We start from the raw sequence: 13,407 nt of genomic DNA on the forward strand, positions 1-13,407 counted from the left end.
GAGAAGAGGAGTTGAACAGAAACAGAGTTAAGACTGTTATAAAGATATAAAAATACATTTACATACATCAGCAAGGACTTCCGTGATAATCTCACCAGAAAAGTGTAAACATTTTAAAACTAAACTTGGCTTTTGCAACTTATTGGTAAAACTGGCTAGTCTCAGAAGATTCCTTCTTTCTTCCCTTCCTTCCTCCATTTCTATTTTAAGCCATCAATTCTTCACACAGCAAACATGAGTAGTGCTGCTCCCAGAGGGTGAAAAGGAGTTTCAAACGGAGCAAATATGTCCAAATCCCAATGCTTTTTCTATTGCTGGAGGGTCTGCAGCTCTCCAACTTTGAGATGAAAAGACATGGAAGCTGAAAATCAAATGGGGAGAAGAGAAGCCACACTGGGTGTCACTACGTTTCTCAGAGGATGACAAATATGTTCCATGGTTGTTTTTTTTTTGGTTTGTTTGTTTGTTTGTTTTCAGATTATCTGCTGAATGTCTCAAAATACATTTAACATCATTATATTTTTATTTCCAATAAAATAGATCTCTGACAAAAGCATCCTTTGTCCAAGGCATCAGTCAGCCATTGACCCTCATTCCAATGATACAAAATTAATTTAAAAATTAAAAATTAAAGCTTATCAAAATACCCCAATATTTTTAAAACAATCAGATCTGAGAATTCTTATCCTGCCTCAGTTCCTCATCTTTCTCACCCCTCACTCTCAAAGAACTGCTTCGTCTGCTTTCATTGCCTTAGGTGGCAGCCATGACCAGGGTTATAATGTGCAAACAAGGGGGTCTCCCCAACAACATCAGTCACTATCTCTTACTACTAGTAAAGTAGTAAGAAATATGAAAGTAATACAAAACCCACTCCCCTTGCTCACCGTGTCCTTGCAGGACAAGCACTTACTTCGATTTGATTTCACCAAGCTCACTGTCTTTCTGAGCTGTGGCAGCCTCTGCATGGCTCCCAGCAGTGTTGGCCACCATAGCTGAGTACTGAGGCTCCCACCCTGCTTGACCTCCAGGTCCTTGTTGCATTGTTCCCCATCTCTTCTGCCCTCCCACCTTACTGCTGCCCCACTCCCTTGCTCTGTGGGAAACAACAGCTACCCCTTCCTTGCATATGGCTTCCCCCACCTCCTGCTAGAGAAGGAGCAAGCTTTAAATAAAGGGAAAACTAAAGTTACACAGCTCTTCACACACATGCCAAATAAAACTTTTCTTTCAGGACCATTAAACTATTCAATAACCAGACTACAGTAGAGGCTCTAGAAAGTGACCTTTCCTTGCTATTGCTTTCCCTGCTCCATCAGTGATGTTTACCAAATTGTTTCATCCTGTCACAATCAGGGCTGCAAGCTGTACCTATAATGCTTCTTTATAGTATGTCTGTGCAATATAGATTCAGGCAGGCCTGCAGGCACAATAGCAAGCTAAATAACAAAGCAATCACAGCTCTTATTAAAATCCTTTATAGAAGAACATTTCCCTCAGTTCCCTTCAGTTTTACAGAGTGCAGAGCTTTAATGATCCTTATATGTTTTGAATAGAGACAATATTAGTCCACAAAAATGGTCTTAGTGAATTCTTATAAATTATTCAGTGGTCCTTTCTAGGAGAGAGAGGGAGAGAGTAGATTCCAGCTTAAAAACACTTTAAATAATTTTTTTTCTACATGGTTGTAAAGTCACACCATTTCAACCACACTATCACATGAATAAGTCTGGATAATATCTTGAGTTCTCTATAGACCTTTAGGAGATCCGCAATTTTGCTTAATTTTACCAATGTCCTGCAACCAGAGGTGGCAAGGAAATGCAGAGGTTATTAACTCCTGCTAAAGAACAGAGTTGTTCAGGTTGTTCCTCCTGTGGCCTGTATGCACAAACCTGCTTGCATTAACATAATAGTAACTACTGCAACAAGGAATGGAATAAAGACCTAAGTGAGTTTTAATGCTGACTCTGCATTTGCTCTGCTTCTCCAGGCAGCTTATCAAGGAAAGCGATTAGGAAAAGCCTGATGAACTTCTTATAAGGCAGTCCCTTACACCACCAATGGAGGAGTCCTTTTTAACACAAAATACTCATCAGGTACAGAAGACATTGGGCTTCCATCAGCTGCACTACGTGGTGGCACAGTGCAGGGTCTAACCACTTCTTCAATACCTTCATGGACTGTGGCAACGTCAGTCACCCTCCTGGTTTTTGCTAATGCCACTAAATACACAAGGAAAGCTGGTGACTGAGAACATTCACTAACCCAAGTTTTAATTTCTTCCCTCATCAAAATTGTGCTTTTCTGTATTGCCAACAACCTACATGTACACTGCGGTGAGATAGCCAGTATGGCAAGACAAGTGCTTTTCAGGCTGACCAGTACAACCTCATCCTTCCAAGAAGGTAACTTTTTGCTACACCTGTCCCATTTCCCCTCCCTTAATTTTGTAGTTTTGGAGCAAATGCTGTCTTTTGTTATGACTGTACAGTGACTAGGCTAATGTCATACTAGGGCGAGACTATCATTACTAAGCTTATTTACTTTCTTATTTGGGGAGTGTGTCATCATATTCAGCATTTATAAAGCACTTTCCATCAAAAGATCAGAACGTGCTTTGGAAAGGAAAACAAACAGGCAAATCAAACCCCAAATTTTTCTTTTCGCTCACAGGGCAGAAACCTTAATGACCAAAGTCCTTATTCATGCTCGGTCATGCACAGCAGGTCTCTGCCAGTTTCACCGGAGGCAGAGCCACGCTGCCCTAGATGCCATCACGCTCTGGAAAGTGGGACAGAAAAACTGCTCTGAGTCAGTCATTTTAGGGCTGTGAATAGAAACCAAACTTCTTCCTGTCCCAGGATTTGAGCACTTTGTTCTAGTACCGTTCTGAGGTATTACGCATTTAGAAGATAAGGATAACAGGTAGTTTTTAGAATATTTCAAAGTATGCAAAAATATACTAAGTGAGCCTTTTTTTTTTAAAAAAAAAAAAAAAGTCTTCATTAAAGACCAGCATTTAATAATGTGAGCAAATGACCAAACCTGTACTTGCACCAGCAATGTGAATGACAAAGCTTTTCAGAAACAAGGGGAAAAGGTATTCTGTGTAAGGTAGGTATGAGCAAAGAGAATAAAAATGTGCAATAACAGCAGGCAAACTGAAATGTAAGCCAATATTAATATGTAGATATATCATTTCATATCATTTTAGTTTGTCAGCCACTAGACTTCAAATTATTCAAGTACCTATTAATTGATAGTAATGGTCATTCTGCTTTTGAGTTTAATAGTATAGTAAGTTTTAAAAATTAACGGGTTCCTTTGATTTGCTGTATGCCATTAAGAATAAAATGGGGAATAGAAGCTACATATAAAATATCTATATACATATACTCTACATCTATAATCCAACTAATTCTGCTGAAATACCCTAATTTCTAAGTCTCCCACATTTCATTTTGTCTTTTCCTATTCTTCCCCTTGTTTTCAGGTACTTCTAGAATGACAGCCATGTCTGTGTTTCTTTCTTCTAGTGGATATGTCCCTTGTTCTTATCTAAATAATCTCCCCAAAGAAAGTGAGCAGGTATTTGTCAGACACCGGTGAAAGTATTCACTGCTAAAAATACCTTACTATTATTTTATTGTAATTTGATGACTCCATCGTCAGGAAATTATTAGCTAATAAAATATAAAAGGAGCATAATTTCCCAAAAGACATCTAGTGCTTCTAATGCCATTATCCACCTATGAACAGATATATATAGACGGTGCTACAATTGCTGCTTTGCATAACTGCTTTCTTTTAAGCATGTATCTGTCGCAGCACCTTCAGCAGCAGTTTTTCTGGCTGCTCCTCAGTAAGACTTGCTTATCCCACAGAGTGATGCTGGTTCACAGCACACGGCACCATTAAGCACCTGCATAGTGTCTGTTCCTGCACTGTGCGGCCTCAGCTTGCATGGTAATGATCACTGACATCAGAGGACATGATGGGCAGGCGCCTTGGAGAACTTTCTGACACCGTGAGACCCATGAGAGCCTGATGCAGGCTCCGAGTGCTCACTTGAGTTTGCCCCTTAGGGTCAGTTTCCCTGAGCTGCATTTCAGACTGACTGCTTCTTTATGTTATTAGCACACGCCTTTATTTCTGAATATCTACAATTCACTTCTTTTGCAATTCACTTCCTTTGCTTTCCATGACAGCACAGTTGACTCTGGTTGCACATTTTGAAGGAAAAAATAAATAAATAAAAAAGCATGACATGGAATTTTGGTCTGCTACAGAAGGAAAAATTAGAGGGCAAAAGAATGGGCATATATTTCAGTGAACGGTCAGTAACTGTAAAGTTCTCTGACATTCATTGATCTGCTGAGCACTGGAAATGCAATATTGGGGCTTCCACAAAGGCTATGTCATTTAGTTTTGATTTAGATCAGATTAAGATGAATTGGAAATCACCTACCAAATGATTCTTTTCTGCAATCAACTCTAAGTCATCATCTTGAAATCATTATAGACAGCTACAGCTCCACATCAGCAGAAATCAGAAGTCAGAGTCAACTTTCTTTTATTGCTAATGTCAGTGCAGTGTTCCATCATGCTTTCATTTTCTTTCTTTCTTTGTTAAAAATTAAAAAAATAAAAATAAAATAAAAACAAGCACGGTGTCCATTCTGGGGAAAGCTATAACTGCCCAGAGTAGCAAGGAGTTGGGAGCTCCTTCATGATGGAAGTGAACTACAGAAAGGACTGCTTTGCCCATTTGCCACCCGTCTTCAGTGTCTGAAGACGTCAGCAGGAAGAGTTATTTCTCCAGCAATGCACAAGGAATGGTTCCTATACAAGATCATCACAAATGCTGAGGAATCAATATTCATGCTCCAGAACATGCTGCAAAAGCTCCACATGGGTGCATTGTTTCTCTGGATGCTGTATCCCCTGAAGAGGCCTTGAGGAGTTTGGCTGATCACCTGCTATTCTGTCTCACAGTCATACTTTGTCATCCGCACAGAAGCAAGGAGAAATGTCCTGCTCATGAAAGACCTGACTATGCTTCTGAGCACCTGGATGGTTGTTGTGCATCAGAAACTGCTCTTAATGAGGCAAGCACCATCTGATACATGCTGCGTTGCAAAGTTACAGAAGCTCTGTCAGCAAGGTGGCAGGTGGAAATAAAAGTGGAGCAAATGCCAGCAGACTGAAAGTATGAACTGGGAGGAGGTAAAGGCATAAAGCAGTACTGTCTGGAGCCTTCTTCCCTTTTGTCACTGCACTGTCATTGCTGACACTAATAAAACGTGGCCTTCTCTGGCACACTCTTAAGAGACAAGCCTGGTATCTCCCTTCTCCCTTTCTAAAGTACAGCTGTCCTTTCTCCCCAAAGAAAGGTGTCCCAGAATCAACTCATCTTTCTGAGTGAGCTCTGCTCATCTGTTTGTGCATGTCTTCCAGCCAAAAGAAAAGCCACTCTCACTCAAAACAGGGCTGCCAAGAGAGGGGGGTGAACTTCTGGCCAGATGGAAATTTGGACCAGCTGAGCTCAAAAGCTGGCCAGAAACTAGGCTTTATACAACAGTGCTGTAAGAGGTAAATGCAAAAGTAGTTCTATGCCATTAACACAACCCTGGGATTTATCTGTCTACAACCTGGGCACATGTGGAAGCAGACAAGCCTCTGTCAGCAGAATGTACCTCCTGCTAACAGAATATTCCTACATCATCTGGGACTAACTCAAGGGCTGTGGTGCAAGTCTGCCCAGACGTGCATGATGACAGAGTGTTTCCAAAGGACTACAGAATGCTTACTTTAAAAGAACTGCTAGGAAAAATAAAAAAAATAAAAAAATAAAAAAATAAAAAAATAAAAAAAAGTCAAACAAAACAAAACAGAAAACAACAAGGCAAATAAGGTGTATACCATCCAATTGTGTATTGGGTACAATAATAGACAGTCATCACAAATGCAGCCAGCACAGCATCTCCTATTTATGCTGTGCTCCTGCCCTTCTGCACTTGATGACCTCTCTGACTTCTACACCACAACCACTTCAGAATCTGCCCCATTCTGTATAAGAAGCCAAGATTCTCAGGAATTAAATATTAAAGCAGTTAATGCAGAGAAAAACCTAGTGTGTGCAATGGTACCTATGCACTGGTTGACCCCTAATTTCAGCTGCATTAATGGTGACAATTTGCAAAACTTTGGGTCCCGATTCATTAAACTATTTTAAGTATGTGACTGTGAACCAAAATGTTGGCTGTTGCCTGATGGGAACCTTACAAGTTCCCCCTCACCCTGCCCAGTCTACTTTTCAGTCCTCTATCAGTCTGAATAATGTTGTGGCATTTTTCCAGATCACCGATCTTTCACAGACTTTCAGAGACTAAAAGAAAAAAAAAATCAACCATGGCTAGCTCTAGCACAGATTTACTGCCTAAGCTGATACTTGAGATATGCCATAGAAGAAGGGGACAGCTGGAACACATCCATCTGCAAAGTGTGTAAGTACAATTCCGTGGACCAAAATACTGAGTATACCTAAAGACATGAAGCTTGGGTATGGTCATTAAAAGAAACAGTCACAGCTTTAGGTGGACTAGTTTGTCTACAACCTTCCAGAAGGCAAGTGAGAACACTTACATTTAGCCGAGCCTTCCTTGAGGCACCCATTCCTGTGCCACCAGCTCTAAAGGCAGTCTAAAGAGATTAGCTTCCTGAGCCCCATGTTAGCCTTTGTGAGCAGCCTCTGAATGCCATTCTGCAGCCTAGGCTGTGAAAAAAGAGCTCTGCACTGATGTTCACAACATAAAGAAAAATTCACAGTGGGCAAATGTTAGAAACTCATGCTTCCCCCACTCCCAGGACAGTTTGAACATTGTCTGCTCAAAGAGCTATAGAAAAAAAAAAAAAAAAAAAAAAAAAAAAAGTATTTAAAGGTGCTATTTCTTTAACCTTAACTTTAACCTATTGTACTAAGAGAAATGAGGAAAAAAAAAAAATCTTTAGCTTTCCAACAGACACTTTCTCTCTCAGAGGTGGAAGAGTAAAATAAAAAAGAAATTTGTCCTTGGAAACTGAGCAATCTGGGTATGCTACTTTCACCTTCTGTAACAGAAGTGTGTGGACTAGTCCAGTGATCGTTTAACCTGCTAAATTCAACAAACACCCGTAGCTCTTGTGCACTGGTTAATCAAAGAAAGCCATCTTCCAGGGTAAGAACAGTGTATCAGTTCTCTCCCTGCCAAATCCTCCCAGTACTGCCAAAATATTAGATCATTACAGGAGAGTCTCTGAATGGGTTCACCATTCATGTTCCCTGAGCACTGGGATGTAGCAGCAATGCAAAAAAAGAGGTAGTCCATGTAAAGCACCAGAACTGCTCATGTGTGACTCTGCTAATTGTACTGTGAGCTGGGATGTTATTTAAATATGTGATCATTTTAGCAGGATTCCTATGCTGCAGGCATAGTATGCTCTGGGTTTTCCAAATATGTAAGTAGTGCTTTGCTCTATAATATTTAATATTTTATGTTCAGCGGGGACAGGCCTTGAAAAAGAAATTGGCTGTCATCAATTTATAAGAAGAGTTTAGAAGATGGTGGCAGTGGGATCCATAGTGAGCTCTCAGGGTGAGGAAGATTATCTCAGCTTCCTGTGGGTAAAATTTCATCCAGATTATTTACTGGGGAGGCTTTATTTTTCTATGAATAGCAAATACAATTATAGATACATAGAAAATTTCCCCGTATACTTGCTAGAAATTACATGCTGTCTCCTTTCCCTCCTCCTGTGTTTAGGTGCTCATCACCCAGATTTGTGACTGCAGAGAAAGAAAGTCCTCTGACACCCTCCCTTGTTGCAATGAGAAGACTTTCTTTGATTCTACCCCACTGAACAACAGCTTTGGGAACCTCTCTGTCATCATTTCTAGCACCTACTGCTGTGCCTTCACATAGGTTGAAAGCAACTATGAGTTTGGCAGCTTCATAGCCCCATTCATAGCCCCCCGGAGAAATGGCGGGAAAACGAAATCCACATCAGTTTTGATCTGGGGCTGTTATTTGGAAAAAAAAAAAAAAAAAAAAAAAAGTGTTGCAGTGAAGATGCTTCTAAGATCTCTTTTCAAAGTTGAGGAAGGCAGCATTGATCCTGCTGACTGTTAAGTATATTTTCTTCTTTCTGTGGGGACCTGAAACAAGAGGGCAGGCTCAGGTAAATGCCCTCTGCATCATGGGGACAGATGAGCTCACAGTGAGCATCTGAAAATTCATCATTCATGGACAGAAGAATAGATTGTTCCACCCATACTATATATATTTGGAATATATAGAATACCACCATTCCTATTATCTGTATTTTCAGATGTATTTTCTTCTTTGTCTTGGTGAGCAAATTGTTACTATATTTCATTGCTATATTTTGTGAATTGCAGAAATGCTGCTTTTTATTCTTGGATGACATTTATTCTTTTCATTGACTTAGCCCTATGTTGTGACTTATATCTCATTTAAAACCAGAAAATATACAGTGCACATTGGACATGCACGTTATAATGTCCTCATACTGATGTTTTCCATCATGAATGAAACTCAAGTGAAGAGCTGTTTGGAAGTAATGCAGAGTCAAGATTTTAAGGAAGATAAAAGTCAGCAAGGCCTTTACAAGATGACAAAATGGAAAGGTACTGCAGAGGAAGCTAGGAGCACAAGTGTTCTTAGAAAAGATGACAAGTCCTTGAACTGATTTAAACTGGTATAGTTCTGGTAAGTAAATGGAAGTATAATTTCTTTCCTATTTCTCAAATCTGGACTTGCACATCCCTAGCGAGTCTTGTGCAGTGTAGCTTAAAAGTTAAGGTATTGAATCACTTGCGTCATTTAACAATAAAGATTTTCAGAGGACACCTACATGCATACAAAAAAGTAACACTGAGGACAAAAAAAGCCTACTGATCTTTTATTGGCAGCTTTTTCCTTCAGAATATGTGATTAGACATGCACCCTGACTAAAACATGCACCAGTGCTCCTCTGGTGTTGTTCTCCTCTTGACTTGCAGCATTTCTTTTCTATATGAAGTGTACTGTTCACAAGCAAGTGTAATTTATTTATTCAAAATAATTTCTGCAAGGTAGCCAAACCCTACCTGTTCAATCTAGTTTCAAATTAGCTACCGTGTTCATCACTTTACACCCCTAAATCTTGCTTCCCTAAATCTCCCTAATTATTTTTTTTTAATGTTTAAGTCTACTTTCTTCACCGTATATAATTCATAAAAGAAACTCACACACATTCTAAACACATACTAATAACAATAGAGAAAAAACATAAGAGCTTAGTGAAAAAGAGAATTCAGAAAATCAGGGGGCTGCTAAAACAGAGCTACCTTAATTACAGACACTCCCAAGGCCATGATATCTGTAGAAAAGATATTCTGTTTTAGTTGCTACAGTGAGGAATCTACAATTCCAATTAACCTGCTTTTGGATGAAAATAGCTCAGAGCTGATGATACCCTAATTCTTACAGTGGCCTAGAACTGATCCAGGCCACTTGCTCATCATTGGTGCGGATCTGGCTTCCCCCATCCTATCTGCAATGTAACTACCTAGAGATGTGAACTGGGTGAGTTGTAACATTCAGTCATTTAATTCTTACTTGCTGATACAGATTTTTTAAAATAGATTAAGACTTTCTGTGCTACTTTATGGTAAATATCAAAGGTTTCAGTCAATACTGAATACAATATAATTTGTATGTCTTAGTCTGCTGCACAGGCACTTCTTTCCATAAGCCAACATCAAATATATACTGGAAGAAAAAAACCCACTCTCGGTAGGACTGCTGGTCAGCACTATGTCTGGATATTTCATAATGAATTAACTTTTCAATCCATGGGTAAATTTTAATGTAAGAGAAACATTATGTGATGGCAAAACAACTCCCTTATTGGCTACATTTCCTGAAAAGAGCTTGCATTTCTATGTATGACTGCTTACCATTTCAAAACCACCATAATAAAAACCTCCAGTATAAAGAATAATGTTTGTAGTATGCATTGGTATTACCATGAAAACAGCTCAGCAAATATTCTGTTCTACACATCTGAGGTAACAGACTGAGGCTGATAGTGTCCATGTTATAGTACTTTAGGACAAAAAGCTCAGAGTTAAAAGAAATAAAACAAAGAAGAAGGGAATATTTCCAAGCTTCAGGCAAGAATATTGTTGAGCTGCTCAGAACACACCATCTTTTATTCTGGACATAAGAACTACCGTAATACATATTTCTGCAAACACTGCCTTCCCTTTCACCAGAAGTTTTCATTTTTTTCCCTTGTGTCAGTTCAAACAACTGCATGGCAAGCCAGAGCAACTCACAGATGCAGCTTCAATGAACTTTCCATTTTTTCCTTTCTCTCTCTCTCTCTTTTTTTTTTTTTTTTTGGAGATGGCCTTCACGAGTCTGCGAGTCACTGCTCTTCTATGGCAGCAGAGCTGGTGGAGGGGAGCAGTGGGAGCAGGTAGCCAGGGTGGAGAAGCAAGAGGAGGCCTGCCTTTGAACCATGGTGCAGCTTTAGGAGCAGGTTTGTCACAGTTTCTGACCACCTGGCAGGGCAGCCGCTCTTCCCCATCATTCCTGTCCCTCTTTGTTCCTTCCACACAGATCTGCTGGTGCAACTACTTGGCCTGGCTCATGCCAACTTGTACCTGGGATGTTATTTGGGTCACAGCAAGGGAACATAAATCGCCTTGGGCAGCACTGCCATTGTCCTTTCCTACTCCTCTAAGAATCAGGAGGCCTAGCCTTGCTCTCTCTTTTCTCCAGATGCGACACTAGGCTGTTTCTCTTTCAGGCTTAAGATTTGGGACTGTGGAGTTCTGCTAAGATATGATTCATCTGACCTGTTTCACAAATCTAGTTTAAGATGAGATGAATCATGTCCTACAAATGTTTATTGCTCTCCACAGACTCCAAAAGGAGCTTGGGGACACTGACTCAGATTTAAACCTCTGAGTTATAAACCTTAAAAATTAGGTGATTTGAATGCCAGCCTTCAGATTCAATTAATAACGAACAAACAGAGAAAAAGAGAAAAAAAAAAAGAACCAGGCATGCGTACAGATGACTCAGTGTTATTCACCATACTCAAGATTGGGGGGGGGGGGGGGAGGGAACAGATGATGACAACTTCCAGGAGGATCTTGCCAAAGGCTCTCAGATAGCTGGGTAACACAAAGAAAATTAATGCTGGAAAAAGATAATGAGTCTTGCAGGGAATGTTTAAATTCTTCTCATATTGTGAAAGGCTATGGAATAACTGTGACTTTTCAACATAAAAACAGAGATATCATCGCATACCCTAATTGATGAGCACATCCCAAGAGTCAGAGAAGGTAAAGATAATTGTGGTGTTTGGGTTTAGTGCCATTATGCGCATACGTGCACATAGCTGAGACTGAGCTCAAGCAAATCGTGCAAGACATTAGCATTTCTAAAATAACGACAGTATAGCTTTACATCCCAGGTGAGAAATGGCAGTTTTGCAGCTGCTCACAGTTCTTGTAGCTACTAATCTGCAGAAGAGATCTTAACTACTTAGCAAAGAGAGAGAAAAAAAGAGGTGTAAAAGAATAAAATGCCAAGAATAGAACTAGAGTATCTTGATTGCTGCTTCAAAAGCTGCGGGCTATACTGGACTCCACCTCCGTTCTCTTTTTCTCGATATAAAGATCTTTCTTATTACTTTAAGGATTGTATTCATTTTATATATATTTGAGATCGATTCATCTGTGGGGAAACTTCAGAACTTTTTCCCCCAATCCTCTTCTGTTACTTACTTCTATTACTTCTAATACTTACTGCTATTCTTCTATTCTTCTTCTCATCTCAAACTCCTTGCCTGTCCTCCACAACTTTTAACATGATTTCTGTAATGTAGTGTCCCTGTTTAGTGATGGTGGTTTAAAGAAATTCTCTTTCATAGAAGCTCCCTGCTATCACTGACCTGTAATTTCAGGCAATGTAAGATGGAGCAGTTGTGCAAGGATCCACAGTGCTCTTCTTCTACATCTCAATATACAGTGTTTTGGTTATTCTTTTTTCTCCTTGAAGGCAGGCTGGCTTTTGGAAATCTGAATAATTTTTACTTTTAGGAATGCTCATTCTTTGTACTGTTCAGTATCAAGTCATGATGACAACTGCTTTCATGAGACATTTTGTGGAAATTCTTCCCCTTGTTAGAACGAATTTCCCTGGGAAGAAAATGCCAGGCTGAAAAGAGTACACTCTCATTCAGGAACAATTTGCGAAAGAAACATACTTTTAACCCCATGAAAACCCATTTATTTTTTTAAGAAAAAAGTATCAAAATATTTTTCTTTGAAACTTCAGGAAAGATATCAAGTGAACAAGAAATGGAAACTTAATTCTTTCCTGTGTTTGGTGTTACAGTCTTTGCCACTGTGCTTTACGCCAGCTCTAGGAAGGACTGACTGTATAGGTAAGTCTTTGCATTCCAATTCAGAAGTTACACCTGGGATTGAGTAATGCCAGACATAGGAGTGGCTGGGAAGCAGAAAGGGACCTGGGGGTACTGGTGACAGCAGGCTCAGCATGAGCTGTGCCAGGGGAGGGTCAGGCTGGGCATTAGGAAAAAATTATTTACCATGAAGGGGGGCAAACCCTGGTACAGGCTTCCTAGAGAGGTGGTTGATGCCCCGTGACTGTAGGTGTTCAGGAGGCATTTGGACAGTGCTCTTATTACTATGCTTTAACTTCTGGTAAGCCCAAGTGGTCAGGCAGATGGACTCAATGATCTTTGAAGGTTCTTTCCAACTCAACTATTTTGTTTTACTTCCACAAGTGGGATTTGGACTAGTGAGTACCCTCGGTGTTTTGGGAAATGTTGGCTATAACTACAGAAAACTCACTAACAGGAGACTGGAGAGCAACATTCATAGTTACGGTTATTGCTGACCTCAGAGAAAATCAAACTGCCAAACTCAAAGCTTCAGGGACCCACTGTCTTTCCCCTGACCTACCTGGTCCTGTGAGTATAAAACTGAATGGCTCCTGAAAGAAATTCTTACTTTTTCTTCCTTTTGTTTGAGATGCCAGTAAACAGCTACCTTTGAAACCAGTCACACTAATTCAGTAGAGGTACTGGTTATTTTAGCCTTGACCATTTAATTTTTGTTTAGATCTGTTTGGATTTTCTTTTTGGCACTTGTGCAATTAAGGTGCACATTTTCAGGTTCACTGTAGAAAGAAAGCAGCTCGCATGGAGGCATAGACAGGACCATATGCACAAGCACCTGCCTTCCCTAGAAATACTACATGAATTAGCTCAGAGGTTCTGCATTTGCCCCTTGAGGAGCCCCTCATTCCAATATGAGCATGG

The 13,407-nt window shown here is 40.0% G+C and overlaps 1 protein-coding gene across 1 annotated transcript in view; it reads right to left on the reverse strand.

The window, feature by feature from the left end:
• The window catches only part of DHRSX (dehydrogenase/reductase X-linked), a 174,951-nt gene that overhangs the window by 65,222 nt on the left and 96,322 nt on the right, over positions 1-13,407 (reverse strand). The gene's annotated exons all lie outside the window — the stretch shown is intronic.

The sequence above is a fragment of the Netta rufina genome (assembly GCF_964035555.1).
Source record: "Netta rufina genome assembly, chromosome: 1".
In the NCBI taxonomy this organism is placed as follows: Eukaryota; Metazoa; Chordata; class Aves; order Anseriformes; family Anatidae; genus Netta; species Netta rufina.